Source organism: Peromyscus maniculatus, chromosome 1 (genome assembly GCF_049852395.1).
Source record: "Peromyscus maniculatus bairdii isolate BWxNUB_F1_BW_parent chromosome 1, HU_Pman_BW_mat_3.1, whole genome shotgun sequence".
NCBI lineage: Eukaryota > Metazoa > Chordata > Mammalia > Rodentia > Cricetidae > Peromyscus > Peromyscus maniculatus.
Genome location: NC_134852.1, coordinates 89,710,322 through 89,736,293, shown reverse-complemented (window position 1 = coordinate 89,736,293; position 25,972 = coordinate 89,710,322). Strand labels below are relative to the sequence as shown.

Sequence of the window (25,972 nt, the reverse complement as noted above, 5' to 3'; positions counted from 1 at the left end):
GCCATAATCCTGCAGAGTATGGCCAGATCCGAGATGGTTGGTCTGATATATGGGGACACTATGGCTGCAGGCTAAACCTGCAACCGAGGAGAGGCCTGGGAACCCTCTATGTGGACAGATCCCAAAGATGGACATGCGGCCCCTCATCTATTAAAAGAAGGGTGTGAGAGGCTGAGCCGCTGGTCCCCTCATTGGAGGTAGCTGTCTATCCACCTAAGGGTCCCCACTCTCTGGGCTGTGTTGACACACACAGAACCGGGCCTTGGGGGGCTCGGCTTGAGCTGTAGAGACTCCCAGAGTTGGCAGAGAGTTTAGAGATGGCTGGCTTTCCCCCTCTAGCCTCTAAGTGAGGAACATGGATGCCTAGTGTGGAAACACAGGATGACGAGCCAGCCAAACTGAATGCAGACATCTTATCTTGAATATGAGGCTTTAAAGGGTCTTTGGAAGCCATGAAAACAGCATGTGGATTTTCTTGGGAAATGGCGTTGTGACTGTGTACACACCAGTGAGGCGCTAGTTGGAGGGATTCATCTCACAATGGCACACAGGTCTGAGGTCCAGCTATCCCCAGCATGAGGATGGTGAGATGAGTTCAGGATCACCATCTGCCAGAGTGGGAAAGGAAGCCCCGCAGCTGATGTGAGCCCCATCTATACAGCTCTCCAACCTCTGCCCCCCCCCACTCCTGCCTTGAAGACATACAAGGCCCCAGATGAGGAGATATGTTTGTGGGTAGACCAGAGCTCTTTTGTTAAGCAAACACAGTAGCCCTCCATTTAGCAGAAATAGCTCCGGAGCGAAGAGACATAGGGAGTGTGTCCACAAAGCCATTTGCTGTTTAGGTGTCAGAAATAAATTTTACCACTGGAGTCTGCAGCATCTGATTAGTGAATTATTCAGTTGGGATATTGCGTTCCCTCTGACCTCATTAGTAACCCTGAGGTGAGAGGGGTGCATTAGAGTAACCACCAGGCTGTCACGGAGGAGCAGAGTAGAGGCATTAAAGTGGATTAAAGTGCTTTACCAAGAACTACGGCACAACTCATAAAAACAGTGCATTGTTAAACCAGGGCTCAGCAAATAAACAGGCAGACGCCACCGCTGTGGGGGAGGGGAAGACATCAGAATGGTGGGGAGGGGAGCCAGCAAGGCGAGGCTCTGTAGCAAGGTGGGCAGTTCTTCCTGCCAGGCTCACGGCATCCTGAGGGTACCTGGAGAGTAGGCAGAGGTATCTTTTGTCTCCCTTCTGTTACCCGATTCCCTGTCCCCTTTGTCCTCTTGGACTGGAGAGTTGGCACATCCAGAGTCAAAGTCTTGATGAACATCTACTGTGTTTTAGCTTCCAACTAAAAAATTCTTAATGAGACTGCTTGCCTCTCCAGATGAGAAATAGACGCAGCTAAAGGAATGAGAGAGATTGATTCCTGGTACCCACAAAGCTGCAGCTTTCCTATCTACCTTCCAAAATGAGTGACTCTCCCACCCAACTGTAGCCCCTGCGTCTGGAAGATGAGCCAGAAGTGTCGAGTGGACCATGGCTTAAAGCAGGCATGGCGTGATAGGTGGTTGTAATGTTCAGTTGTTGTTCCTGTTACTTCCAATGAGTTGACGTCTCTTTCCATGACATGGGATGTTGCCCGTTCCAGTTGCTGTTCTCAGACCAAAACGAGGCTAACTAAGCTACCTCTGGGTCTGGTACCCTAGTGAGTGAGAGTGAGAGAGAGAGAGAGAGAGAGAGAGAGAGAGAGAGAGAGAGAGAGAGAGAGAGAGAGAGAGGGAAAGGATGGTTCTACTCCTGCCTCTGTAAGTGTAGGTCTCTCTAAGCAGCCTGTCCTTTGCTGTCCCCTGCTTTAGGGGAGCAGAACCTGGTGCAGAGGAACCCTGTCTTCCCTCAACAAGAACGGTTGGGCTTGATAATCAGGGCATAATGCTGCAAGCTGCTATCTAAGCAATTGTTATCAAGACAGGAGAGCCCAGAAACTCATGTCCACTCATCACAGAGCCGCCCTGGCTGGACCACGGCTCACTGAGCTAAAGATGTTGGGGTCTGCTCCTTGCTGACACAAACGGAGAAAGCCAGGGGGGATGGAGAGCTGCCATGTTCCAGGTCTGGAAGGAGCTGCAGAGATCAAGGTGGGGCTGAGGGCACCTCATCTTTCCTTTGTTTGGGGATGGGGCTCCTGGCTGGAGTTCAAGGCTGTCCCCGGAGACACAAGCCCCCAGTTAGTGGCTGGTGGGTTTGTTTGCTCAGCATCCATTGCAAATGGATGCTAAAAGGCTTTGTGGTTCACTGATGGTCATGCTCCTTTCCAGACCATCCTTCATCCACTTCTTAGTCCAGCCACAAACTCTGCTGGCAGCTCCCACTGCTGCCCTCACTGGACGCTGGGTCCTAAACCCTATCTGCTCACAGCTCTCCAATCCTGTGATGTTGAGAATTAGAGCCCTTGCCCTAGACACTGTTTTGGAGATCCTCTTCAAGGTAGGGTGCTTCCTGGCCTTCCCTCTGAGTTCATGGTAACTGGATAGAACACATCCATGTGGGAGCTTGTAGGGTTCAAAGGAAAAGTGTAACACACACACACACACACACACACACACACACACACACACACACACACACGAGGTTAATCGCAGAGGAAAAGCAGACACACACCCAAACACGGGGAGGGTGCCATTGGGACGTTGGGAGCTCCATTGTCATTTAACTTTGGATTTGTGACTGACATGTGGTATCTGGTGTCCGTTCTCATTGCAAACAAAGGTCAAACATGGAACGACTATGTCCTTTTACAAACAAAGAGTGTACTTTCTGCAGTTTGAAATAAAGGTGGAGGAAGCCGAAAGGATTTCTTAGATTAAGATACTCATCTGCATATTTGATACAGCACAGATAAATGTCACAGATGGTCACTTTTGTTATCGTTGTGACAGGGTACCTGATAGAGGCAACATCAGGAAAGGAGGCCTGATTTGGGGGTTTGAGAGCACAGTCCACGGTGGGGATGGCATCACAGCAAGAGCCAGTCTATGTGTGGCTGGCGGCGAGAGTGTGAGTCAGCTGATCACATGGAGTCACATCAGCAAGCAGAGAGAGAGGCATGCTGATGCTCAGCTGTCGTCCTCTTTTTCATATCTGGTCCAGGCCCCCGGTGTATAGATGATGTTACCTTCATTCAGGGTAGGTCTTCCCTTTCTCAGTTAGAACCTCACTGGAAACACCCTCACAGGTATACCCAGAGGTGTGTCTCCTAGGTGATTTCAAAGCCAGCCAAGTTGACAATGGAGATTAATCATCACAAGGAACCTTGGGTATTTTGTTCAGTGACAGAACCCTGTCACAAAGGACCATGTGTTACACAATTCCATCTGTATGAAATATCCAGATGACACAGATTCAGAGACAGATGTGGCTGTCAGACAGCAGGGAGGGGACTTGGGGATGTTCTCAAAGGTGATGACTAAGGAATGTAAAGTTTCTTTTTGAGTGATGAACATGTTCTAAATTGACCACCGATGGTTGCCCATCTCTGTGATTAGACTAAAAGTCACCGAATTGTATACTTTAGATCGCTGCCTTGAGTGGTGTGTAAATTATATCTTGATAAAGCTGTCAAAAATCATCTACACATTTTTGTCCCCTGCCAACTGGTATTTTTTCTTTTTACCCTCTCCCACTGAAATGGGTACCTTTTCAATGACTCCTGGTGCTCTCCCCTGTATGGGAAAAGCCCGTACAATACATTCACTTTTGTGCTTCAAATGCCCACAAACCACCAGGCAAGTTATAGAAGAAATGAAAGAAAAGAGGAAGGAAAAGATGCCTGGGTACAAACCCAGTGCCACAGAAAGGTTAGAATTTGAAAGTCAGGCTCTTCACGTAGTACCGAAAAGTGACGCCTGGGCAGGAAGAGAGGAGAGATGCATGCAGGTTCTTGACCAGTGTGGACTCATACCTGGGTCTCTTCTCTAGAGACCTCTTGCAGGAGTGTCTGAAAGTCAGGCATGTGGGCAGACAGGAATTCCACCTGCCATTGATGCATCACAGCCCACTCCAAGTATAGAACAGTAATTTTACTGTGCTCATGGACCTGGAGGGTTAGGAATGAGGAAAGAGCATCTTAGGGCTGCTTCATGTCTACCCGACAACATCTGAGAGCAGACAGAGGCTGAGGGTGAGGAGCTGACCAGTGACAGACTGGGATTACCCCAAAGCTTGTTGTTTCCATGCTCCATCTACTCAGATCTCAGCTGGGACACCTGTATGTTTCCTCCTGTGTCATTTATTGGGCTTCCTTATAGAGTATGGGACTTAGGACCAGGGAACAAGCATACCAAGACACGAGCTGGTCTCTAGGTCATTTTAGAGCCACACGGTGTCACTTCTGCTGTAGGCACAAGATTTCATCTTTGGAAGGGAGGCGTTTCAAAGGCTTATTATGAAGGGTATGTGGGGTAAAAGATATTGCTGTGGCCCTCTTTGGAAACTACAGGATACTATTGGGGTGATAGGTAGCTTTGTCTTAAGCACTGTGCAGAAGTAGTAAGCCATCAGACCTAAACGGTCCAGACAGAGTAACACTGAATGCTTTGGTAGCAATCCAAATGGACAGATGGCTGACAGCATCCCACACTGTCTGTCCCTGCGTCATGTCTTGACTTAACTTAAGGCCCAGGATCTTATGGAGAACGGTGGTCAGGAAAGGCCCCAGAAGGACTAAGGTTATATGTCTGCCAACTAGGCAGAAGGGAACTCAAGATTGGAAATGATAGGGAGCTTTATGTTTGCAAGTGTCTTGCACTCTTGGACTCCGGGGCCTCTGTGCTCATTCTGCATTCACTCATCTCTACAGAGAAGGAGCTGAGAGATGAATACCTAAAAGTGGGGGTAGGATGAAGGGCAGTCAGGTTCTTCCTCTGGCATGGTAACATGACTGCACGGGGGTGCACACTGTGGCTCTGTGCCTGGAAAATGCTGAAGCCCAATGCACACGAGTTGTCATTCTCATTCTTGAGGCCAAGTGACAAAATCCTGGGTCCGGAGCTGGAAAATGGCCCAGTCGAATCCAAGAGAGTGGTCCTCCAGGCCCAAAGCTTTTCAAGGTTGTCTGGAGTTGCCAATCTGTTCCTCGGTGCATAAAGACAATCTGTGTTCACTTCAGTGTTCTCAATGAAGTGTTATTTGGAAGAGACATTTGGCGGAATCTGGTGACATTTTTCATGGTCACTTCAGGTGGAGGAGGAGCTGCTAACATGTAGAAGGTAAGGTCCATGGATGTTGTTAAAGTTGTCCTGTGATGGGCAGGGCAGCTGACCACAGAGATTCATCCTGCTCCAAATGTCAATAGTGCCAAGGTTGCCATGCCCCAGGCTAGATGTTCCTAACAAAAACTGACATACAAAGGTAATTTTGGAAACGAGTGTCCACTTGTACTTTCTCTGTCAAAATGGTATCTCTGCCCTCACATTGGGGCAGTGACAGTTTTTTGCTGTGTTCTGGAGGGAAGTCTGGCCAGACAAAGGAGTAAGTGGGTGATAGTTTTTGCTTTTTGCAATCCTGTGATGTGTGTGTGTGTGTGTGTGTGTGTGTGTGTGTGTGTGTGTGTGTGTATCACCATAAAATCTGTGATTTATAGACTAAAAAAACCCAGTATAAAAGTGAGCTTCATGTACTGGAAAGATATGGTTTCTTGACAGGCGAAAGGATGGTGGGACTCATATCCAGGTTACTCACCTTGGAGCCGTGATAATGACTTTGGAGAACCTGAAAAAAGAAAGTTCTAGCATGAGCCATTGATGTTGACTCAGAATGGAGTTTCAAAAGAGATCAAAGACCAAGAGTGGGCAGAAGCTGCAGGCAAGGAAACAAGACAGTAGTGTGTGTTGGGGACAGGGTGGGGGGTGGGCAGCCAGGGCTGTTCTATGCCCCAAATGGGAGCTGGTAGAAAGGACTGGTCCCCATTGCAGATGGGAGCCAGGAGGTGAGAGGTGAATGATGGGTAGCTTTGTGGAGTTCAGCTTAGACCTACAAGTTGGGAATAGACTTGGTTTTCCTGGGACCTATGAAGAAAGACAAAGAAGCCTGGGGAAAGGATGTAAGGGGGGAGGGAGAGACAAGGCAGATAAGAGAGAGAGCCACTGCAGACGGACAGGAGGAAGAAGGGGTGACTGATGGCTTAGCAGAACTTGCTTGCATGGAAGATTCTGTTTTGTTTTGTTACAGTCCTCTGCACAGACCCAGTCAAGTAGCTTTGTACCCTAGACTGGCTGGCATAGGCAGGTTGGCGTGCCTGTTGGGTCTCCTTCAAGACAGGACATGGGAGGAAGTACAGGGTAAAGCAAAGTCATGAGGACAAGACCTGGCAGAGTGCATGGAGCAGGGCTCCCAGCCGCCAGCAACCCGAGTCCATCAGGCAGACTGCAGGAGCACCCCACCAGATAACCCTTCTGAGTTCAAGGTTATTGCTGTTTCCCTGTGTGGCTGACACACACGTCTGAGGCACACACGCCACCCTGACCTCCCTAGGAAAGAGGCTGCAGACACCCCTGTTGGTCCCTTGTCAGGACTGGGAGCCTGTGCATGGGTCGGGAGGGGGCTGGGGAAAAGGGGATGGCGGCTCTTGTTCCTGCATGGCACTTGCTATTTCGGACCTACTAAAAGTCTGTTCCTCATGGATCTCCGCTCTGATGAGAGTGACAAGACTTCTCACAGCGAGCTCTTTACTTAACCCCTTTTGCTGGGCCATCTGTTCAGTACTCTGAGGAATGCTTCTCCTCGGAGGAGCCATCAAATTATTCAGGCTCCTTCCCTGGCGCAGACACTGCTCTCCTCCCAGCTGCCCCTACCCCACACAACCGAAACGAAGCCACTTGCCCACATCCTGAGTGACACGGATACTTGTGTGTGTGGTGTGTGTGTGTGTGTGGGGGTTGTCCGTGGGCGAGCAGATCATGGTTGAGCAAAAAACACGGGAGGTTCGGTTTGGTGCTCCTCCTCACTGTAGATTCCAGCTTATGCTTCAACTCCAACGCCTCTCCTAAGACTGGCTTTCAAAAAATACCCTCTTCCGAGAGCCGTGGTGCCTCCTGCTCTCTCTCGTTATCAGCGAGGAGGACCTGCGACAACCACTTGCTACCTCATAGTACACCCTGGGCCTTCTGGAGCTTGGTGTGGAGTGTGGTGGTACAGAAGACTTTCCCCTCATACGTTGTCAAGTTCTTATAATTTCTAAAGCTTCCTGAAGCTTTAGCTTGGCCATGTTTCTCTCGATATGGCTAGCGCTCCGAGCAGACCTAGAGCAGCGCAGCAGATGAAGAAGGCACTTCCATCTGCATCATCCAACATGATGGTCACCAGCCACCATGCCTACTGAGTTCTCCAGACCTGGTTTGTGCTAGAGGGCTTGTAGTTTCAATTTAAGTTGAACTCAGTTGCAGGAGACTTAAACTTAGCCTCTGAGCAGCGGCCGCTGCTGCTGCTGCTGAGACACCTAGGAACAAGCTAGAGGGGTAAGGTCTGAGGATCCACACCAGAATGAGCCCTTGGGTGGTTTCCAGGCAGAACAATAGGTGATAAGTAATGATCCCGAGCCAGGTCTTGGGAAAGCCCCAGCCCCTCTTTAGACACCTGGCCATCTCTATCGCCTGGACTTAATGGGAACCAGAGTTCTTCATGGCCCAATCTTCCCTTCAGGTCTGGGCCCCTTGCATCTCAGGCAGGGAACCTGCTTGGTGCTTGACTGGAGCATCGTCCCACACCCTCCAGTGCAGGCATCAGGCTGTGGGAAGTTTTGAATAATGAATGCAGCCAAGAGGGGGTGCTGGCTTTTTCCATTCACTCACTGAGCGCCTTCCCCAGTGGGTGAGGCACACAGTCATCACCCACTCCAAGAGCAATCTTCCCTGGGTGAGAACAGGCCCCCTGCCCCCCCGCCTTTCTTCCCTCGCCTACAGGAGGCTGAGAACTGGCTGGGGGAGGGCTGCTGAGCCATGCCTTGGAATTCCAAGCAAGGAGCCACAGTGACAGCGGCTAAGGTCTTTCTCTTCTTGTTTTCTAGCCAATATTTATTGAACTCATCTTCCAGGTGCTGTGCTAAGGGGCATGTGTGCTTATTTTCCACTGGTCCTAGGAGGTGATAGCAGCCCCGGGTTTTAGAGGAGAAGTCCAAGGCTCAGAAAAGCTATGTGACTTGTTCCAAGCCAGCAGCCCATCTGTTTGATCTCAAAGCCCGGACTTTTACCAGAAGTACTGTCCTCTCCTGGGTTTGCAGAAGGGATGGGTGCCTTTGGGATGCTTTTGGAGGAAGTTAAGAGGGAGTAGGGGCCAGGAGGCCTGTTGGCTTCTGCTAGTGCTCAGGAAACTGTCATTGAGTAGACATTCGTGAGCCAATGACTCAAAACCGAAGGATGCTTAATCAAAGTTTAGTCTGACATATGCGGAACTCGGGGGAGACTCATTTAATATCACCTCATGCTGAAGCCCTCACCCCCGTTCCTTCCCTCTTGGTCTCTTTCCAATCTGCCTTCACCGCCATCTTCAACCAGGAGGAGCCAGAAGCAAGCTAAGCACCAAGAAAGGCATTTATTTCCTTATTCCAGCTGTGATCGCGGAGCCAATGCAGGCTCCCTGAGACCAGAGGAATGCCAGCCACTGCCCAGAAGCACCTGGGTGCAGAGTTGGGACCTGGTCTAGAATGAAGGTGGTCTCAGCCCTTGCCCTGCATGTGACTGCTTCCTGGGACCTTGAATCCGTCTCTAGTAAGGCTCAATGCAAGCCTCCAGCACACACCCTCCTATGCCCATTGTGAGTGGTTGTGACCCTCATTCGCTGGCCTGTGCTTCTTGTCTGCTCCCTCCCTCTCCTCTGCCCTCTCGCTGTCTCCTGCACACAGGTTCCGGCCTGGATCTTACTGTTCACGTTAGTTCTATGTTTGTTTTTTGCCCCTGCTGGGGCATTCTTGTCACCTTTGGAGGTGTCCTTCTGTCTTTAGGTGGAGAAATGAAGGTCCTGTAGCTGAGGAGTACGCAAACAGCCAGGCAGCCCTGACAAAGGGCCCTAAGGAGTCCTAGGGAAAAGGTGGCCGCTTGGCCTCTGCTCTTCTTTTTGTGGCCAGTAGGTGGTGCTAGATGCTAGCCCAGGCCCAGCTGGGGCCTTGGAGGAGCTAACTGCTGTTCTGGCTTACAGGAAGACCACTTCTGCCAGACGTGAAGAAGCTCTGACTGTATGGACTCGGGAGCTGATTCAGGACACTGGAGATGCTACCAGTACACAGTTATTTCTTGTCACCAAGCCTGGCCGCCCCTAGCAGTTGGTGTCCCTTTAGGAGCTGGAAAGCAGGAGGAGGGTGGAACTGGGTAATAGACTTTTTCGTTTATCCTCGCTAAAACATGACCGCTTCCAAGGAGGAATAAAGATCCCTTCCCTCAGGAGCTCGGGACAGGCTTTATTCAACCCATTTGAGCAGTTAGGAAGGATAGAGAGACAAACAGACAGTTGTTCCCGGGGCTGCCCTTATCAACAAGGTGAGTGGGTTCTTACAGGTCATTCTACAGTCTGCTCCTGAATCCTGCACGCCTACTGGAGGTCTGGCACACAGTGTGTGCTCATTAAACGAATGAATGATGGAGTAAATGAGTCCGTGGGTGGATGAATTCAGATTTTTCTCCTGGATTTATCCTCTCGATAGTTAGGAATGCAACCAGTCCCTCTGCCTAGGGATTTTAGGAGTGGCCTGATGGGGACAATCAACCTCGGAGGCCATATGTAGCTGTAGCTCTGACCTTCACAGCTCTCTGTTGAAGGGACCTCTTTCTATTCACTTCCTGAACATCTATTGAATGCGCACTATGTACTCGGTACATCTTTCTAAACCCCCAAAATCTCCTGTCTACACATATGCCTCCTCAGGTCACAAAAAAACGAGGCGTGGTATCTGGCTGTAGAGTTCTGGGGTGTTGGCTTAGCTCCGCGGGCATGCAGAGCTTGGGAAAAATGGGTGGACTTTTGGGCTTGGCCAGTGAGAAAATGGAAAGACAGCTCTGTCTGGCAGGCCCCGGCCTGGCGGGTCTCAGTGCACATAGCCAGTGTAGACAGAAGGGAATATTATCTAAGCAGGCACACGAACAAGCATTGAAATGGCTTTGCTGGTATTTTTTCCTTGGGCCAAGACTCAAACTCTGTGGAGTGCGTGGTTTTACTGAGGGCTTGAAGGAGGCAAGGGGGTCAGCACTGTGGCTGACGGAAGTGGGAGGGGCCAGGTAATCTGTGTGGTCCTTAAACACCTGGAGGCCAGTAGACTGAAGAGATGAACCAGTGAAGCGCGGCGTAGCTGGGATAAAAGCAAAGTTCTGTCAAAAAGCCAACGGTGGGAGGGAGGTGAGGCTTCCCAGCTGCCCATGCGAAGACCCCAGAGAGAACCGAGCTTCAACCGTGAGAACCGAGCACCACAGATATAAATGAGCGATGGGGGAGCTCAGAGAAGAGCTGCGCTCCGGGCTACTCTGGTCACCCACTCTTGGAATGTTCTAGAGAACTTCCTCGGGATTTATCTAGTAACAGCTCATCCTGAAAACCTTCACCTTGTCCCTTCTCCCTCTGTTTATTTCCAATCTTTATGGCTATCCCCCAGCTTCAGAGCTGTCTTTTAAATGGCACGGTGTGCTGAGATGAACGCCACCGCCGAGGGGAGCAAACAGGACAAGGAGAGAGTCACAACCAGCTCACGGGAGAAGCCACCCGAGAGCCCAAGCTCATTATTCCAGAGAAAACAAGACCTGGAGCAATTCCGCTCATGTCGAGATGAGCACTGAGCAGATGCCATGTGGTTGGAGAGGGTGAGGTTCCCCAGAGATCTGCAAGTCCAGGATGGGGGTAGGGGAGGGATTTGAAGTTCCCACATTTCCTTCCCAGCCTCACAGACCCAGAGCAAGGGCTTCTCTCTCTTCTGTAGGCTGGAGCTTCCTCAGGGCCACTTAGCTGTAAATTCAAACAGCTGTAAGGGTCAGTGGCCTTATAGCCCCGCCTCTCCCCCTGGCCCTGTGGGGCTGTACCTAAGCTCTTCACTGAGCTCTGATGGCTCATTAAGCTGGATTCCCTTAGGCCTCTGAATAAGAGCAAGGCCAGCAGCAGAGCTCCAGTGCTCTTGGCCCACAGAAGGCTACAGCTATGTTTCCCTCCTAATCCCTTCCCAAGAAGAAGGCAGGCATCCCGGGTGAGCTGTGTTACCTTGAGTGAGTTAGCCAGCTTCTCCAAGACTCAGCGTAGATCCCTGCAAACGAGTGACAGGTCACTTCCTATGCCATTGGTGGGAACCATCCTCTCCTATCGCAGTATGAGGCCCCGACAACCAGAGGGTACAGAGGCTTAACCCACCATGGGCCTATAACCTTCCTCTCGGCAGAGAAGGTCCCTGGATGTGGGACCTTCAGTACTGGAATATAGAAAGTAATGGGCAACCCAGGACAAGTTGGTTACTTTAGCTAGGGTCCCATCTTTCTCCCGCCTTGTCTCCTGGCCAGGCTCGAAGTTGACCTTAAGCTAAAGACATCTGAAGACAGATGTTGAGGATGAGTGCTGGGATTAAAGGCATGCGTCAACACCGCCCGGCTCTCCTCTGGAATTTCTTATCAGTCTTTAAATTAACCTGGCATTTCCTATCTGTTTATACTACAGTGGAATCCAGAACCCTGGGCTGTGCACTGCAGGGCCGAGGAGGAGGAGGAGGAGGAGGAGGAGGAGGAGGAGGAGGAGGAGAAGCTGCTATATGCTCAGGCTGAGTCTGCAGTCCCTGTAAATACTCTTGCACCTGTGGTCTCTAGGTACCTAGGTCATGTTCTCACAAACACCCTTTCCACTAGGATAAAGCTGGCGTTGAGCTTAGTACATTCCCATTGACAATGTCGGATGGCATCCGGAGACAAGGACCATTCTGCCACACAGGCCTTCACTTGAAGACTGGATCCAAAGCTCATCCTGCTTGTTTTGCAACGTCTACCTCTGGGACCCAATGAAAAACTTATCTGGGAAGGAAGTGGGGGGTGGGAAGGGAAAGAATAGGAAACAGTCTTTTCTGGTTTAATTTTTTGGGTTTTATGCAATGTCTGTGAGATAGACACACCCAGGGAACAGTGCTGGTTTCTGAGCTCTGTGGAAATGCAGCTCCAAGAAACTAACATTTTTTGAAGGGTGAGAAGCAAAAATACACACTATTATCTTCTGAGCCCAGGGAGGTCTAAACTCTAGAAGGCAGCGAGGCGGGCAGGAGAATCTGGGATGAGGGAGTGCTTGTCCAGGAGATGAGATAGCCCGGGCTCTTTTAGAGGTGGGATTCTGAGAGGTGGTGACTGTGGGGGCCCAAGTGCAATGATGTGTAAAGGTGAGGACAGAGGGACATGAGTGGCTAGGTCCCAAGTGTTTTGCACAAGGGTGAGTCTGTTGGCAGAGAAGGCTGTTCAAGGGAGTGAAGCTGAGTCCTGGAAAGTGCTGGCATTGGTACTGGGGCTCAGTTTGGAAGTCTTAGTGGTTTTGAAGCAGGAAAGGGTCAAGGATTCCAGGCACGTTTTGACAAAATGTCAGTCCCCAGACTTCTACCTCTTGCTGTCATTCCATTTTCCTTCTTTCACAAGGAGCTGGACTGCTATGGATATCATTCTATATAAATAAAACACTGATGGCCAGTGACCAGGCAGGAAGTATAGGCGGGACAAAAAGAGAGGAGAATTGGGGAAACAGGAAGAAGGAGGAGAGACACTGCAGCCACCGCCAGGACAAGCAGCATGTAAAGACTCCAGTAAGCCACCAGCCACGTGGCAAGGAATAGATTTATATAAATGGGTTAATTTAAGATAAAAGAACAGTTAACAAGAAGTCTGTCACGGCCATACAGTTTGTGAGCAATATAAGTCTCTGTGTTTACTTGGTTGGGTCTGAGCATCTGTGGGACTGGCAGGTGAGAGAGATTTGTCCTGACTGTGGGCAAGGCAGGAAAACTCTAGCTGGACCAATCTTCCCCCATCAGAACAGCCTTGTCCTTCCACACCTGGAGGAGGAAGTCCTGACTTGGCCCACGGGAGGCTTTAGCCATTGGCTCCCCTCCACTCCCAGGCTGGGAGCAGCTGAGCCCCAGGCCAGGGCCAAGGCTAGAGTTGGCTGTTCTGTTCTCTGTTTTGGAAAGAGTCTGCTTGTCCATAGCCCTAGAGCAGAAAGCTCAACCTGGCATCTTGGTCCAGGAGCATCACCTCCCACGTCCTCCTGTATCTTCCTCCCCCTTGATGGTGCCTGTCTTCCTTTGTGCTCCTCCCTGCCTGTCTCTGCTCTCTCCTGGGCATCACCCATCATCCTTCCTGTTTCTCCCCACTCGTGTGTGTGTGTGTGTGTGTGTGTGTGTGTGTGTGTGTGTGTGTGTGTATGCATGCATCTGTGCATCTGTGTAAGTGTACATTTGTGTGCACATGTATACGGATGCCAGAGGTCAACTTTGAGTGTTGTTTCTCAGGAGCCATTCACTTTTTTTTTTTTTTTTGGTTTTTCGAGACAGGGTTTCTCTGTGTAGCTTTGCGCCTTTCCTGGGACTCACTTGGTAGCCCAGGCTGGCCTCGAACTCACAGAGATCCGCCTGCCTCTGCCTCCCGAGTGCTGGGATTAAAGGCATGCGCCACCACCGCCCGGCTCACTTTTTTTTTTTTTTTTTTAAGCCAGAATTGTCCATTAGCCTAGAGCTAGGTTGGCTGCCTGGACAATGAGCCGGGGGATCTATCGTCCCTGCCTCCCCATAGCTGAGATTACAAGCATGCATCACCATGTCTAGCCTTTTACATGGGTTCTGGGCATCAAACTTAGGGCCCCATATCACATGGCAAATGCTCTGCCCTCTGGACTATCTCTCCATCCCCCAACTTGCTTTTTAAACCTGATAACAGAGGTCCTTCTCTCCCCACCCTGCCTCTGCTGGGTCTCACTGCTCCTGGGCCATCGGAGAGGTGAGACTTTGAGTTCCAACAGACCCTTCTTGCTGTGTAACCTCAGGCAGGCAGCTAATCCTCTCCAGGGATCTTGTTCTTCACCTAGGAAAGAAGGGTGACAATAGGGACCTCACCACACAGGAAATGGAGTCTCTTAGCACTGTGTCCCCATCAGCATAGAGGACTGAGCTGTCTTTGTTCTGGGCTTTCCTTTCCTTTTCCCCCTCTCAGTTGTGGGTGAGAGGAGGGTCTCTGGGACTTCTGAGGAGGCCAAGAGCTTCGGCTAGGAAGTAGGGGGTGGCTTAGTGGTGTGATGCCCCTTGCTGGGCCTCCTTGGATGCTGCTAGGTTTTCACATTGCTTCTGTGTCTCCCTTCCAGAATAACAAGGGCATAAATCAGTAACTGTCAGGCCTCGTTTTCACCCTTAGGCGGATAGCTGTCCGGCAGACAGGCTCCATAAAGCCAGGGTGGGTGATGGACTGGGACTGATGGGAGCCATAGCGCTGTGTGAGAAAGGGCCAGCATTTGCTATGGAGCCTATGTGTGGCCATCTGTGTCCCCCCTGGTCCACCTGGCTTGAAACTAGACACTAGCAGGCAGGTGGGTCCCAGGGTTTTCTTCCTAGGATGGCAGGCTTCCAGGGAGAGACTACACACAGTGGGGGCTGTCCCTTGTCCTCTTCTTTCTGTGGACTTGCATTAAACAAAGCTAGCGGTAAGAGAGTCGGCTAAGAAACCAAGTGGTGTCACGGGATGCAGACGAGGTAGTCCTCCATTGCAGCCATTGCCTGGCGAACTTGGGTGTCTCAGAAGGGAGGAACCTTCAGAATGGCCCAGCTTAATCCCAGCTGTTTAATTAATTACAGAAAGGTTCTCGCACTTCAGCTTAGGCCAGCCTGGAACTCACTATGTAGCCCAGGCTAACCTCAGCTTCCCTAGTGCTCCAGATGGTTTACTGGAATGAGCTAACACTTCCAGCTAAAGCCGATTATGGTATAGTTAAGAAAAATGCCACCCATATGAGAGCAGACTTAGCCACCAGGGTCTTAACCCAAGGTGGCTGGCACAGGATAAGGAGCCTAGCAGATGAAGGAATTAATGAAAGAAATGAATGAATGAACGAAGAAGGTTGCAACCCTCTTGGCTGTTCCCAGTGACAATAGGTCTCTCCATATCAGAGGTGATGACCTTCTGGTCTCCTATGCTGAGTCAGTAGAACCCACTTCATTTTTGAGACAGGGTCTCATGTTGGCCTGGAACTCACTATGTGGTCAAGGATGACCTTGAGGTTTGATCCTCTATCGACCAAGGGCAGGGATGACAGTGAAGTACCCACCACACCTGATTTGTACAGTGCAGGTTGGAACCCAGGGTCTCAGGCATGCCAGGCAAGCACCGTACCGACTGAGCCACACTCCTAGCACCCCAGTCTGAGTTCTACCTGGCCTTTGTAGTTGCCTGGGCTGTTACACATTCCCCTCTGGTCCTCACTGGGTCCATCTGAGAGGAGAGTTGCTGAAACTGAAAGGATATTCCAGTCCTGCCTCAGTTCAGCTCCAGAGTCAGCTGCCGGGAAATGGGAAACGGGAAGCTTTTCTGCCCATTGGTCCTCAGCACGCAGTCAGCAAATTGGCCATCCTTAGGAAAGGTCAGCTGAATCAGGCCCCCCCCCCCAACCTGCCCCCACCAAGAAACGTGCTTGGTATTTTTAGAAGCCTTTCAAGCTCCTGAGCTCAGCAGGACACACTTCGAGCCTTTGCCCATCCAACCCCAGCTCCCGCTCAACCCCAGGGCAGCCTGGCCCAGGCCAGGCTAGCCCCTGCCCAGTTCAGCCCAGACATACTTTCTCACAGTTCAGGCAAGTTAGCAGAGCCCGCTGTGTGAGAGGAGAAGCTCAATCCGGAGAGGCCAGGGGGGCAAAACCTGGTATCCTTTAGACAGTACGATATGACCTGAGATCCCATCTACTTCAGTTTTATCTCAGTTTGTCACCTGGTCCCGAGAAAGCCCTGTCCCCCCCCATATTATTCCCAGCTGTGCCGTGGATAAGTCATACCTGCAGAGCCATTTAGAAGAGAAGCAGGATAAACAGAAATTCAACCAACAGTCAAAAGTGCTGTACTCTGCTGAATTCTGGGGAAATTCTTGTAAGGCCTGGGCGAGGTTGTGTTAGAGAATTTTGTGTTCCCTTGAAAAGAGATACTTAGAGGGATGATGTCATAAAAACCTGTCGTGTCATAAGGCTGTTTTTAAAGGAGGTGGCTTTCCATTTGAGGAGGGAGGTGTGTGGTCTGGGAGGAGCTGGGAGGGCTTGGGACATGAGGTTCTGAAAACTCTAGCCAGACTCTGTTACTTCTCCTTTTTAATAGGTGGGAGGGATACTGGAATAGAAAGAAGTTTTTTTGGCTCTGGTCCTCCCTAGCTGGCCTTCAGGACATCACTTAGTCATCTTGGGCCTAATTGTTTACCTATAAAATGGCAGGGATGGAGGAGAAGTTTGAACTAAACATACTCAGAAATTGGTCAGTTTCCACGGAGGAATGTGTGGCAGTTTCCCAGAGTTCTTCAAAGGCACTGGGATCCTAAACATGGCTTACAGCTTTCAGGGGATCCTGTTTTGTCCCATGAAGAGGTTTCAAAACATTAAGTTAGGTCAAAACAAAATGATCATATTTTACAATGGAAGGAAACACTTTTATACATCTAAAAAAGAAAATATGAAGCTTTAGAGACGTTTAATGGCCGCTGCCGTCCCTCCCTAACCCCTATGTCCTTTTCGACCATTGGAGGCTTCTGGTTGGAAGAGTCGGAGAACCATAGGGTTTGATTAATCTCTAAGGCCTTTGAAATGTTACTGTTGTATACTTATGAGATATGTAGTATTATTATTCCTGTTATTTTTGATATGTGTGTGGGCAGGCAGGGCTTGTAATAAACTGACCTCTTAGAAAGGTTTAATACTTTCTTGGCTCTTCTTGGCATCTCGGGCCTGGGAACCGCCAGTCCTTAGAAATTGAAAAGGAAGTGGAGGGTGGGGATGGGAATGAGAAAAGTGGGTGTCAAGGAAGTGGGGTTGGTGTTTAAGTGTTCTGTTCTGTAATCCTTGTATCAGTTAATGGGTTAAAAATCATAGCTTCTAATTCAGTCTGGCGGAGGGAAATGAATATTCCCTGATCCTGACAGCCTCTCCTAAGTGTTTCTCTTGCCCCCCCCCCTGTGCTGGTTAATTTTCTTTCTACGGTCATAACATGCTTGACAAAAGCAACTTGGGACATAACTAATGCTTTATTTTTATTTTGGTTCGTGGATGGAGACAGTACTGTCCACAATGGTGGGGAAGACACGGCAGTGGGCAGGTGAGGTGCCTGGTCACATTGTGTCCACAGCCCAGAAGTGGAATATGATGAACGCTGGTTTCTGCTGACTTCCTCCTGTTTTCATTCATATTAATTCTGGGCTGCCAGCCCATGGGATGGTGCTGCCCAAATTCAGGGTGCGTCTTTCCCTCTCAGTTATATCTCTTTAGCAAAGCTTCTGCAGACATGCCCAGAGGCCTGTCGTCTAGAAGATTCCGAATCCAAACAAGTTGCCCATGAAGACTATCACACCTCCAGTGGTCATTGTCTTGACCCTGCACACCTCTTGTACACCTCTCGGCCTGCGTCTTCCTCCCTGACCTGCACCTCCAAATGTGCACCCAGCCCCGTGTGGGTGCCCCTGCCCTTGTATACAGCTTCCTCCATACCTGCTCTCTCATGCTCACCTGCCCTGCCCCACACTTGCAGAGTGTCCTAAGGCCGGAGGCTCCCAACACTCTCAGTGCATGGCCCAATGGGCCACAGGTGTTGAATTCGCTCCCTCCCACCCCCATATTCACCATCTCCCTGTCACTGCCCAGAGCCTCCCCCGGGCTTCAAGCACACACTTGTTCACCTCGAGTAAGAGCAAAAATAAGCTCTCTCTGGAACCTGTTCAAAGGCTAATGCGCCTCCTCTCTTCATTATTGATTTGTTTATTACAGAAGCTTGGGTAGGATATTCGATGTGGCTGCTGTGCCAGGGCTACTTCAACGACCCTTGTCCTTTGCTGAGAGCAAACTGGACCGCTGGGATCTTGGGAAGGACTTGCTGGGGCGCTAGGGAAGACCCACCCATGGAAAAATCTAGCTTGTGTTCCTGGCTTAAGCCTACACTAGCCCTGGTTCCATCTGGAGATCACAGCCAGTCTCCCCATCTTCCCGCCTGCCTTTTCTTCCCTCTACCAAAATACTTGCCGTGGGGATACAAAGAGACAGTGCCCCTGAAAATCAAGCCGGTGCCCCTTTTCCTTCCTACCTCACTAGGGGGCAGTTTAATATAGGAAGTGATTCTACTGTCTACAAAGACCTAGGCTACAGCCTCCTCTGATAGCACATCAGCTGTGTGACTCTGGACAAGTGACCAAGCCCCTCTGAATTCACTTCATTACCCATAAAGCAAAGCATCTACGTGGATTCAGTGACATCGTGCACATAAGGAGTGCACATATAGGAAATGTTGCACACAGAAGTCTGTCACTGCTTTGTGATTACCATTGTCACCATATTCAGTGTCACCCATCATCCTGCCCATCTCCATCTCTGAGGCCTCAGGATCATAGGGATGATTTGCTAGACCTATGGCCTAGGTCACCTCTGGATGACCCCACTATATAAAACACAGCAGAGCAGTGAGCCCCAGGGAAACTATGAACTCCGAATGCAAATCACTAGCTATGAGTAGCTGGTAGAGCTGTTTGGACATGGGTCTCCCTGTTCCTCCAGCAAGGGCTGGACAGGGGAAAGGTAGCTTGTGTCGAGGGCAACAGAGAAAGTGTCTGTCAGAGGGCACGGTGACAGTGGGGGAAATCACTCCTGGACTGTCTTTCTTGAGTCCTGAGACTGATTTTTGTTTTTCAAACCTGGAAGAGGGTATCCAAGAGGAACATGCAGCGTCCTCAGCTCTGAACTGTCACCTGGCTTCCGCTTGTTGGACGAACCCATGGTGCCTGCAGCGTATGTTTCCAGGCTGGGTATCTGTGGCCTCCTTCTCAAACTACACATCTACCAGCAACCCTGGGCACTGACCAGGCTCCGGCCAGAGCTCAGCAGGGCGGGTTCACACCTTCTCCAACTGACACCTTCTCTCCCTTCCCCATCCCCATCCCCGAACTCCCTGGGCTGGGCTTTTTGTTCCCTGGTTCTCAGGCTGTGCAGCTGGTGCTGTAGGCTGGGGAGGGGGTGGAGGACGCAGCAGAAAGTCTGTGGGAGGGAGCTGTCTCTTAGTTCCAAAGGCAAGCATGGCTGTAGCTGCCCCCTCCTCCCAATATGATGCTTCCCCTAATTCCCACACTGGTGTCTCAGCAAATAAGGTTAATTCCTCCCCCTGACTTGCTCATGATAGCTACTTAAATGTGCGTACGCTGCTCCTAGTAATTGTCAGAGCTGAAAGAAAATTAGAGCAGATTTGGTGTGTTCATATTTTTGAGTCCCCGATCTGTTGGCAAATATCTGGTCTCTGTTTCTCTGAGCCTGAAGACCTTGGGCGTCATCTCTTCAGTCCTCAGAAAGCTTGGATTCCTTTTCTGCTTGTAGAGGCAGAAGCCAGGATGGTTCACAGTGAGGAGGAAGGGTGGTTTGGGAATACCCTGGTATGGGGGCCACAAAAAATAGTAAAAAGAAGGGAAGAGAGGGCTTTGATGTGTGGGATTCTGAGTCGGGCTGATTATGCATCCTTTGCTATGCAGCTTCTAAACTACATTGCAAGGAAGTATCTGTGAATGATAGCTGTGGGCATGCTCATCAGGTGGGAAAAGGTCCAGGTCATCAGCTAGCAGGCTCAAGAGCTGCAGTTTGGACTGGATTCGCCTCGGGCTGCACACACTGGAGCTCTTCTCAGAGGGAAGAGGGGTGAAGCCTGGTGAACCGAAGCCTTTTCTTTGGCTCTCCCTGCCTGAGCAATCATCGGGTACATGAAGAGGTGGGAAGTGGTTAAGGAGCAACAGGCTAACGGAATGTGCCGAGGTCTTAGTGTCCACGGCCTGTAAGCTGGGATCCGCAGCTGCCATGTGGCTAGGGCTCATTTTCATGTGTTAACATCTTGATCCTTGCCGTCACTGGTCCCCCCCATGTTACAGAGAGAGGGGAGTGTCAGATCAGAGAAACAAAGTTGCATGCTCAGGGTGACAAGACCCAATATGTTTGTGCCCAGGGCTAAGTGAGCGGATTAGTGTAGAGCTGGGCCTGAAAGCCAGTGTTCTATAGCCTGAGCCAAAGGCTCAGGGCCAGGTCAGGGGGAAGGTGTGATACAGACTTCTCAGTGGGGAGCAGGTGCAGAGAAGGTCAGTTGTGGGAGGTGGTGATGGCAGAGCAGGAGCCTGGGAGCTAGGCAGGGGTGGGTAGGGTTGGCAGAGGAGCACAGCAGGGTGCCGTGAGGACCCCAGGAGTCAGTCGGGGAGGGCTGAACTGGAATGCATGGTTCAGAAGAAAGCGTGGTCTGTTTGCAGCGGGTGAGGCGATTGCGGTAAGGATGCTGCACCTGGGCTGTGACTCAGGATCAGCCAGGGAATGACCAAGGGTACTGTTCCCGAAGCTGCTCTCGCCAGCCTTCTCCTGGCTCTGAGAACAGAGCCCCTGAGCTTTCTGATTCCAGAAGCCCCTTCACCTCGTCATGGTGAAGTCTGTCATTCTAGGGTGAGGGAAGGGATGGGTTCAAGGCATGCTACACTTTTCAGCTCCTAATTGCTCATGTAGACCTACACGAGGTTTCAGGCAACTAAAGCTTCCATCCCATCAATGTCTATTCCCTTCCCAAATGCCCATTCTGGGGATAACAACAAGGTAGGTCCTGAGAAGACACAGGAAGCCACGGGTCCTGCCCCTCCTGATACTTAATGTCCAGAAGTTACAGAACCCTCCTCACAGGTGTGTGGAGAGATGGAGACATGCAGGGGTGCAGAGCAATTGTCCACTTATCTATGCCTGCAGACTCCCCTAGCCTGCTTTGAGGGGCTTGGCCAGGCAGAGATTTTGGCAAGATTGTGAACCCCAGGAAACTTACATGTCCAAGTCTGGAGTAGAAGGCATATTCCTTCGGGGGTCAGGAGGGCACCCAGACTTCTATTTTTCTCTTGGTTTCCTCCTCTGAAGAGTAAAGACTTTATACCCCTGGATGCCCTTGAATCGAATCAACGAAGAGGTAAATTGCTGGATGCTCCTAGGCAAGCAGCATGTCTATAACAGAGAGTGGGTAATAGTTACTGAAGCTTCTGGACTGGCGTAGTAAAGCCCTTAGGAGCCCTCAAAAGGGGCATGCAAAAGTCTGCACAGTATGTAGGGCAGGCATTGTTCAAAGCACCTTACTGCATTATCGCATGACCACCTCGTGAGTTAAAGATGATTACAGAAGTGGAAACTGAGGCATAGAGCCTATGCTCCAGACACTTAGGGGAGGTAAGTTCAACTCTCATGCAGTGACATGATGCTATATTTAGTCTCTTTATAGATTTCGCCTAATTGGGTCCCCAGAGTCAGATCACTTGAACTAAGCCTGTGGGACTTAAAGCCATTGAAGAACTTGAATGCATTGCCACATCCAGAGTGGGGAAGATCTCGAAAGCTGTGATTTTGAAGGAGAGGGAAATAACTGAGGTACTCTGCTCAGATCAGAGGCAGGTGGGAGGCAGTCAGTCCTGTGTCTTGTAGAAAAGATGGTGGGTTCAGCATCAGTACCAGAGTGGAGGCTTGAGAGAGGTTGGCTTCATCATTTCAAAATGAAGACCATCCAAGGATATGGCTGATTGAAACCAAGTGGGAGGTAAAAGTTTGGGTAATACTGAACTTCCGGTCCCTGTGGATGTTCAAAGCCAAGCAGGGGTGGTCTGGGAATGGGAGTATGCTGCTGGGGAAATCCTTGTACCAAGTGGGGTGGCTCAGGGTGATGTGGAGGTCAGTAACCAAGATAGGCTGTTGGTCTGACCTTCAGGGTAGGCAGACCAGTGGTACAGGCTCACCCCAGACTTTATAGCTGAAGTTCTCTCCTTGACCTCTGACCTTATGGATAGCATTGCATGTTCTCAGCCTCCCGCCACTGGCATCTTGAGTAGCCCTCATCTTCTGGCACAAGATGAGTTCAGTTACTTCCACACAGCTCTTGGGAATAGCAAGTTCTTCAGAACTCAGTCTCCCACTGTCTTCTCAGATGCTCCTCACTGAAGCATCTCTAGCCAGCTCTCACGGTTGCCACTCAGGACCACAGTTCCTTTCCCAGCTCCCACTTAGAAACTGGGTCCTAAATCTGCTCAAGCTAGAAAATTATGCAGCATAGCTCCTCGATTCAGACAATATCGTAGGAGTAAGACATAGTGGGTGGATCCGCAATACTTAGGGTCTGGCCTGCATCCCAGAAATATGGCCACTGACCCAGAAGCGTGGGTCCCTTGGAAAAAAGGATGCGGCAAGGTGAAAAAGGTGACCAGTAGGCCACAGGTGTCTGCAGTGAATGGAAGTCCTGGAAAGCAGCAGTTGGTGGGGCCAGCGTGCCATGTCCTTTGCTTCCTGGATTTCTGCTCCCTTCCTAGGTACAGGGGCTTTGAGACCCTGTGAATCCCTCCTTGACTGTCAAGCAGAAGTTTCAGGCATTCACACCTCTGGAGCAGGTTCCTTTAAGAAAGAGCCATACTCTTGATTTCTGTAGGTTTATGGAAAGTAGAACTGCTGTGCCCTATTAGGCAGTCCTGCCTGGCCTATGTGTTTGAAGACTTCCTTGGAGCCTTTGGAAGCCCTTGGGATCTCCTTTAGGCCCTTGCATCTGCCTGGATGTAAAAGCTTTCCAGAGCTTTATATTTTGTACAGGGCAACAAACAAGCAAACTTTGTTCTTGTCTCTTCTTGGTCAGCGGGGGGTGCACTGGTGAGCTTCCTCATTTAGGAAACTCCATCTGGCAGCAGAGAAGATGGGGACAGATTAGCCTGATTGTCTGGATGCTGAGATGAGTCATATTTCCAAGACACAGAGGCCACACACTGGGAATTCAGGATGATATGACAAGTCATCCTTCGTTGTCAACCAGGACATTCTTTTTTTTTTTTTTTTTTTTTTTTTTTTTTTGGTTTTTTCGAGACAGGGTTTCTCTGTGTAGCTTTGCGCCTTTCCTGGAACTCACTTGGTAGCCCAGGCTGGCCTTGAACTCACAGAGATCCGCCTGCCTCTGCCTCCCGAGTGCTGGGATTAAAGGCGTGCGCCACCAACGCCCGGCAACCAGGACATTCTTAGCAAGATGATGAGATACTCCAAATGCTCTGGGTACCTGTTGACTGAGAGTCGGGCATCTATGCCAGAGACCTTGTCCTAGTCCCTTGCCTGACTCTGGCTTTCTTGGGCTGCTTTTCTGTGGGCTATGGGAGGTGCACGGGCAGTGAAAGTTCAAAGGTCTCTGTGTGTGCACACGTTTATGTGTGTGCACAGAGTGTGGGTGCATGTGGAGTCCAGAAGTTGACGTCTCATGTTTTCCTTGATTGCTCTCTACCTTAGTTTTGAGACAGGGTCTCTCATTGAATCTCTCTGGCCAGCATTCATCAGAGATCCTCTTGACCCTTAAAATCCATTTTTTTTTTTAAAATATGGGTGCTGAGCCTTCATCTTTGTGTGGTCAGCCCTTTATTGATGACAGCCATCTTGCCAGCCCCAAAGTTCTGTTTCTGCGAGCACCCCAGATACTCAGCTCATTTTATTCTAATTGGATGCTACTGTGAAGCCACATGGAATCCTTCTTCCTTTCCAATGTCCCTTCACCCAAGGCTCATGTAGAACCAGAGATGACTCAAGCTGATGACTCTGAAGCCCCTCCCCTCATGCTGTCAATCACCTGGGGAACTTCTTAAAATGTTCCCTTCACAAAGTCTCTGGTGGGGCCTAAGCAGCAGTATTATCTCAGTTTTTCAGGGACTGTGGGTGCACCAGTTAGAGGAGAGCAAAGATCTGGTTCATTGTGGTCATTTCATGGATGTGATAGCTGAGCCTCAGAGTGTAAGTCCATTTGTCCAGGGTCATAAGTAGAACCCCACTTGAAGTACATCTACATTTTTTTTTAAAAAAGAGTCTTTTTCATTTTATGCGTTACTTCCGGAGCAGGCTCAAAGCTCCTGCAAGACCCTAGCACCCTACCTTAATCTCACCCACTGTCAAGAAGGAAAGACCTCTTGTCCAGTCAGGGTCCCTTACTTCACAGCCTGAATTTTCCTCCTCTGAAGAGGTTTCTAAAGTTTTGTTTTTAATCCTGACTTATGGACATCTACCCTTCTTTGAAAGAAGCGTTAAAAACTATCTCTGTCTAAAAAAAAAAATGGATAGGGCACTCTTTATAATACAACCATGTTTTGCTCCAAGCTGGAACTCAGTTAGAGCCCCTTGGGGAGTCCCTTCTCTGTCTTGCCTGCCTGGGGTGTTCTGGAAAATGCTCCCTGGTCCTCCTCTGCTATGTCCCGATAGAGGTCAAGCTCCAGTGTGTTGGCTACCCCTTAGTCTCCCTGCTTCCCAGAGAATCCCAAAGTCACTCAGAAAGGCACTTGGAGTGTCAGGGAGAGTCCCTGTGGACAAGGACACCAGGGACTGGCTTGGGGCCAGTAGGAACTGGTTTGAGAGTCTAAGGCTGTCTCCACTCTGTCCCCTCCTGCTGGCGGGAGGGCAAAATGCCATTCTGGGGACAAGGCCATCATGGCGACAGGGTGTAAAAGTCTCTTTGAGGCCAAAGGAAGGCAGAATGTAACGGGAAGTCGGGGAAACTGCCTTTTATAGGCATGTTCTTTTCGTTCCCCCCTTTTCATCCAAGTTTACTCCCTGCAAAGAGTGCCAAGCAAGACATCGGGTCCTTCGGTCGGTGGCACCAGGGGCAGGCTGGTGGCACCGCAATACCCCTTCCCCCATCTTGCCTGCAAGTTGCATGACCTGCATCGGAATCCACAGGGGGGCGGGGGAGAATCCTTTCAGATCCTGGATGCAGTTGAATTCAATGTATTTTGCTTCCTCGCCTGCCCTCACCCAAGCTTGGGGAGGAGAGCGCCGCTTTCTTCTGCGTGTGAATGCTGTAGTGTGTCTGCCTGCTCGGACTCCCCTAACCCTTTCTTCTCCTTCCCCACCGCAAAAATCTCAGGCTTTCTCAGGAAATAGCTCCCATTTGGCATATTTACATTTTATTTTTATTAAAAAAAAAATCCTATAAGGCTAAAAGCAGGGAATATACTTCTCTCCGGACCGGGTCTAAACTTGCCTCGAAGGCTGCACCTGTTTTGCGCCCCTACCAGGAAGGGGTGTTTGTGGGGAGGGAAAGAGGGAGGTTCTGCGCCCCCAAATCCGGAGAAAGCAGCCCGCCCGCCCCCTCACCCGGCTGCCAGCTCAGCGCACCCGAGGGCTGAGCCCAAGAAGCCGGCCTCTGACGGTGCTGGCGCGGCGCTTGCCAAAAAATGCCCTTTGCATCTCAATTTCCCGGCCGTTTCTTTGGCTTGTACCGCTCGCCCAGGGCCACCTCGGTTCTCCAGCACAGTCCTGCAGGCACTCCTTCCCCCCTTCCCTCCTTCTCCGCTCCCTGCTTGCCCAAGGCGGAACCCAAAACGCACCGCCAAGAAGGAGCAGTGGGCACGGGGGCACTCAGCGTGCCATGTCCCGCAGTCCCCTCCCAAGCCGAGCCCAGCTCCCGGGACTCTCGATTACCCAAATGAGTGTCATTCAGATCTAGGCACGTCTGTGGCCGGCGTCCCTGGCTGCCTCCCTCGGGTTCCTGTGCGCTCCTGTCCCCCGTCACTGTTCGCAAGCCTGCGCCCCTCACCCAAGCTGGGGAGCACCCAGGGTCACCTCGGCCGCGCTCATTTCGCTTCCTCCCGCGGAGGAGATTGCAGCAAAACCGGGCAGCACGAGGGCCAAAAAGTGGAAGGGAGAACGCCTTTCGTGTCGCGCATCCAGCTTGCCAACTCTCCCTCCCCAGCGCCGACCCTCGGAATC

The 25,972-nt window shown here is 50.6% G+C and overlaps 1 long non-coding RNA gene across 2 annotated transcripts; it reads right to left on the bottom strand.

Moving 5' to 3' along the window:
* Positions 1-4,062: 4,062 nt before the first annotated feature.
* On the bottom strand, positions 4,063-16,151 carry LOC121829569 (uncharacterized). Of its 2 annotated transcripts, XR_013042530.1 has the most exons (4): positions 16,019-16,151; positions 15,404-15,528; positions 11,228-11,270; positions 4,063-5,767 (listed from the first exon to the last, which is right to left on the bottom strand). It is a non-coding gene; the product is annotated as an uncharacterized LOC121829569 (long non-coding RNA). The 2 variants fall into 2 exon arrangements; XR_013042529.1 differs by lacking the exon at positions 11,228-11,270.
* Positions 16,152-25,972: the final 9,821 nt, after the last annotated feature.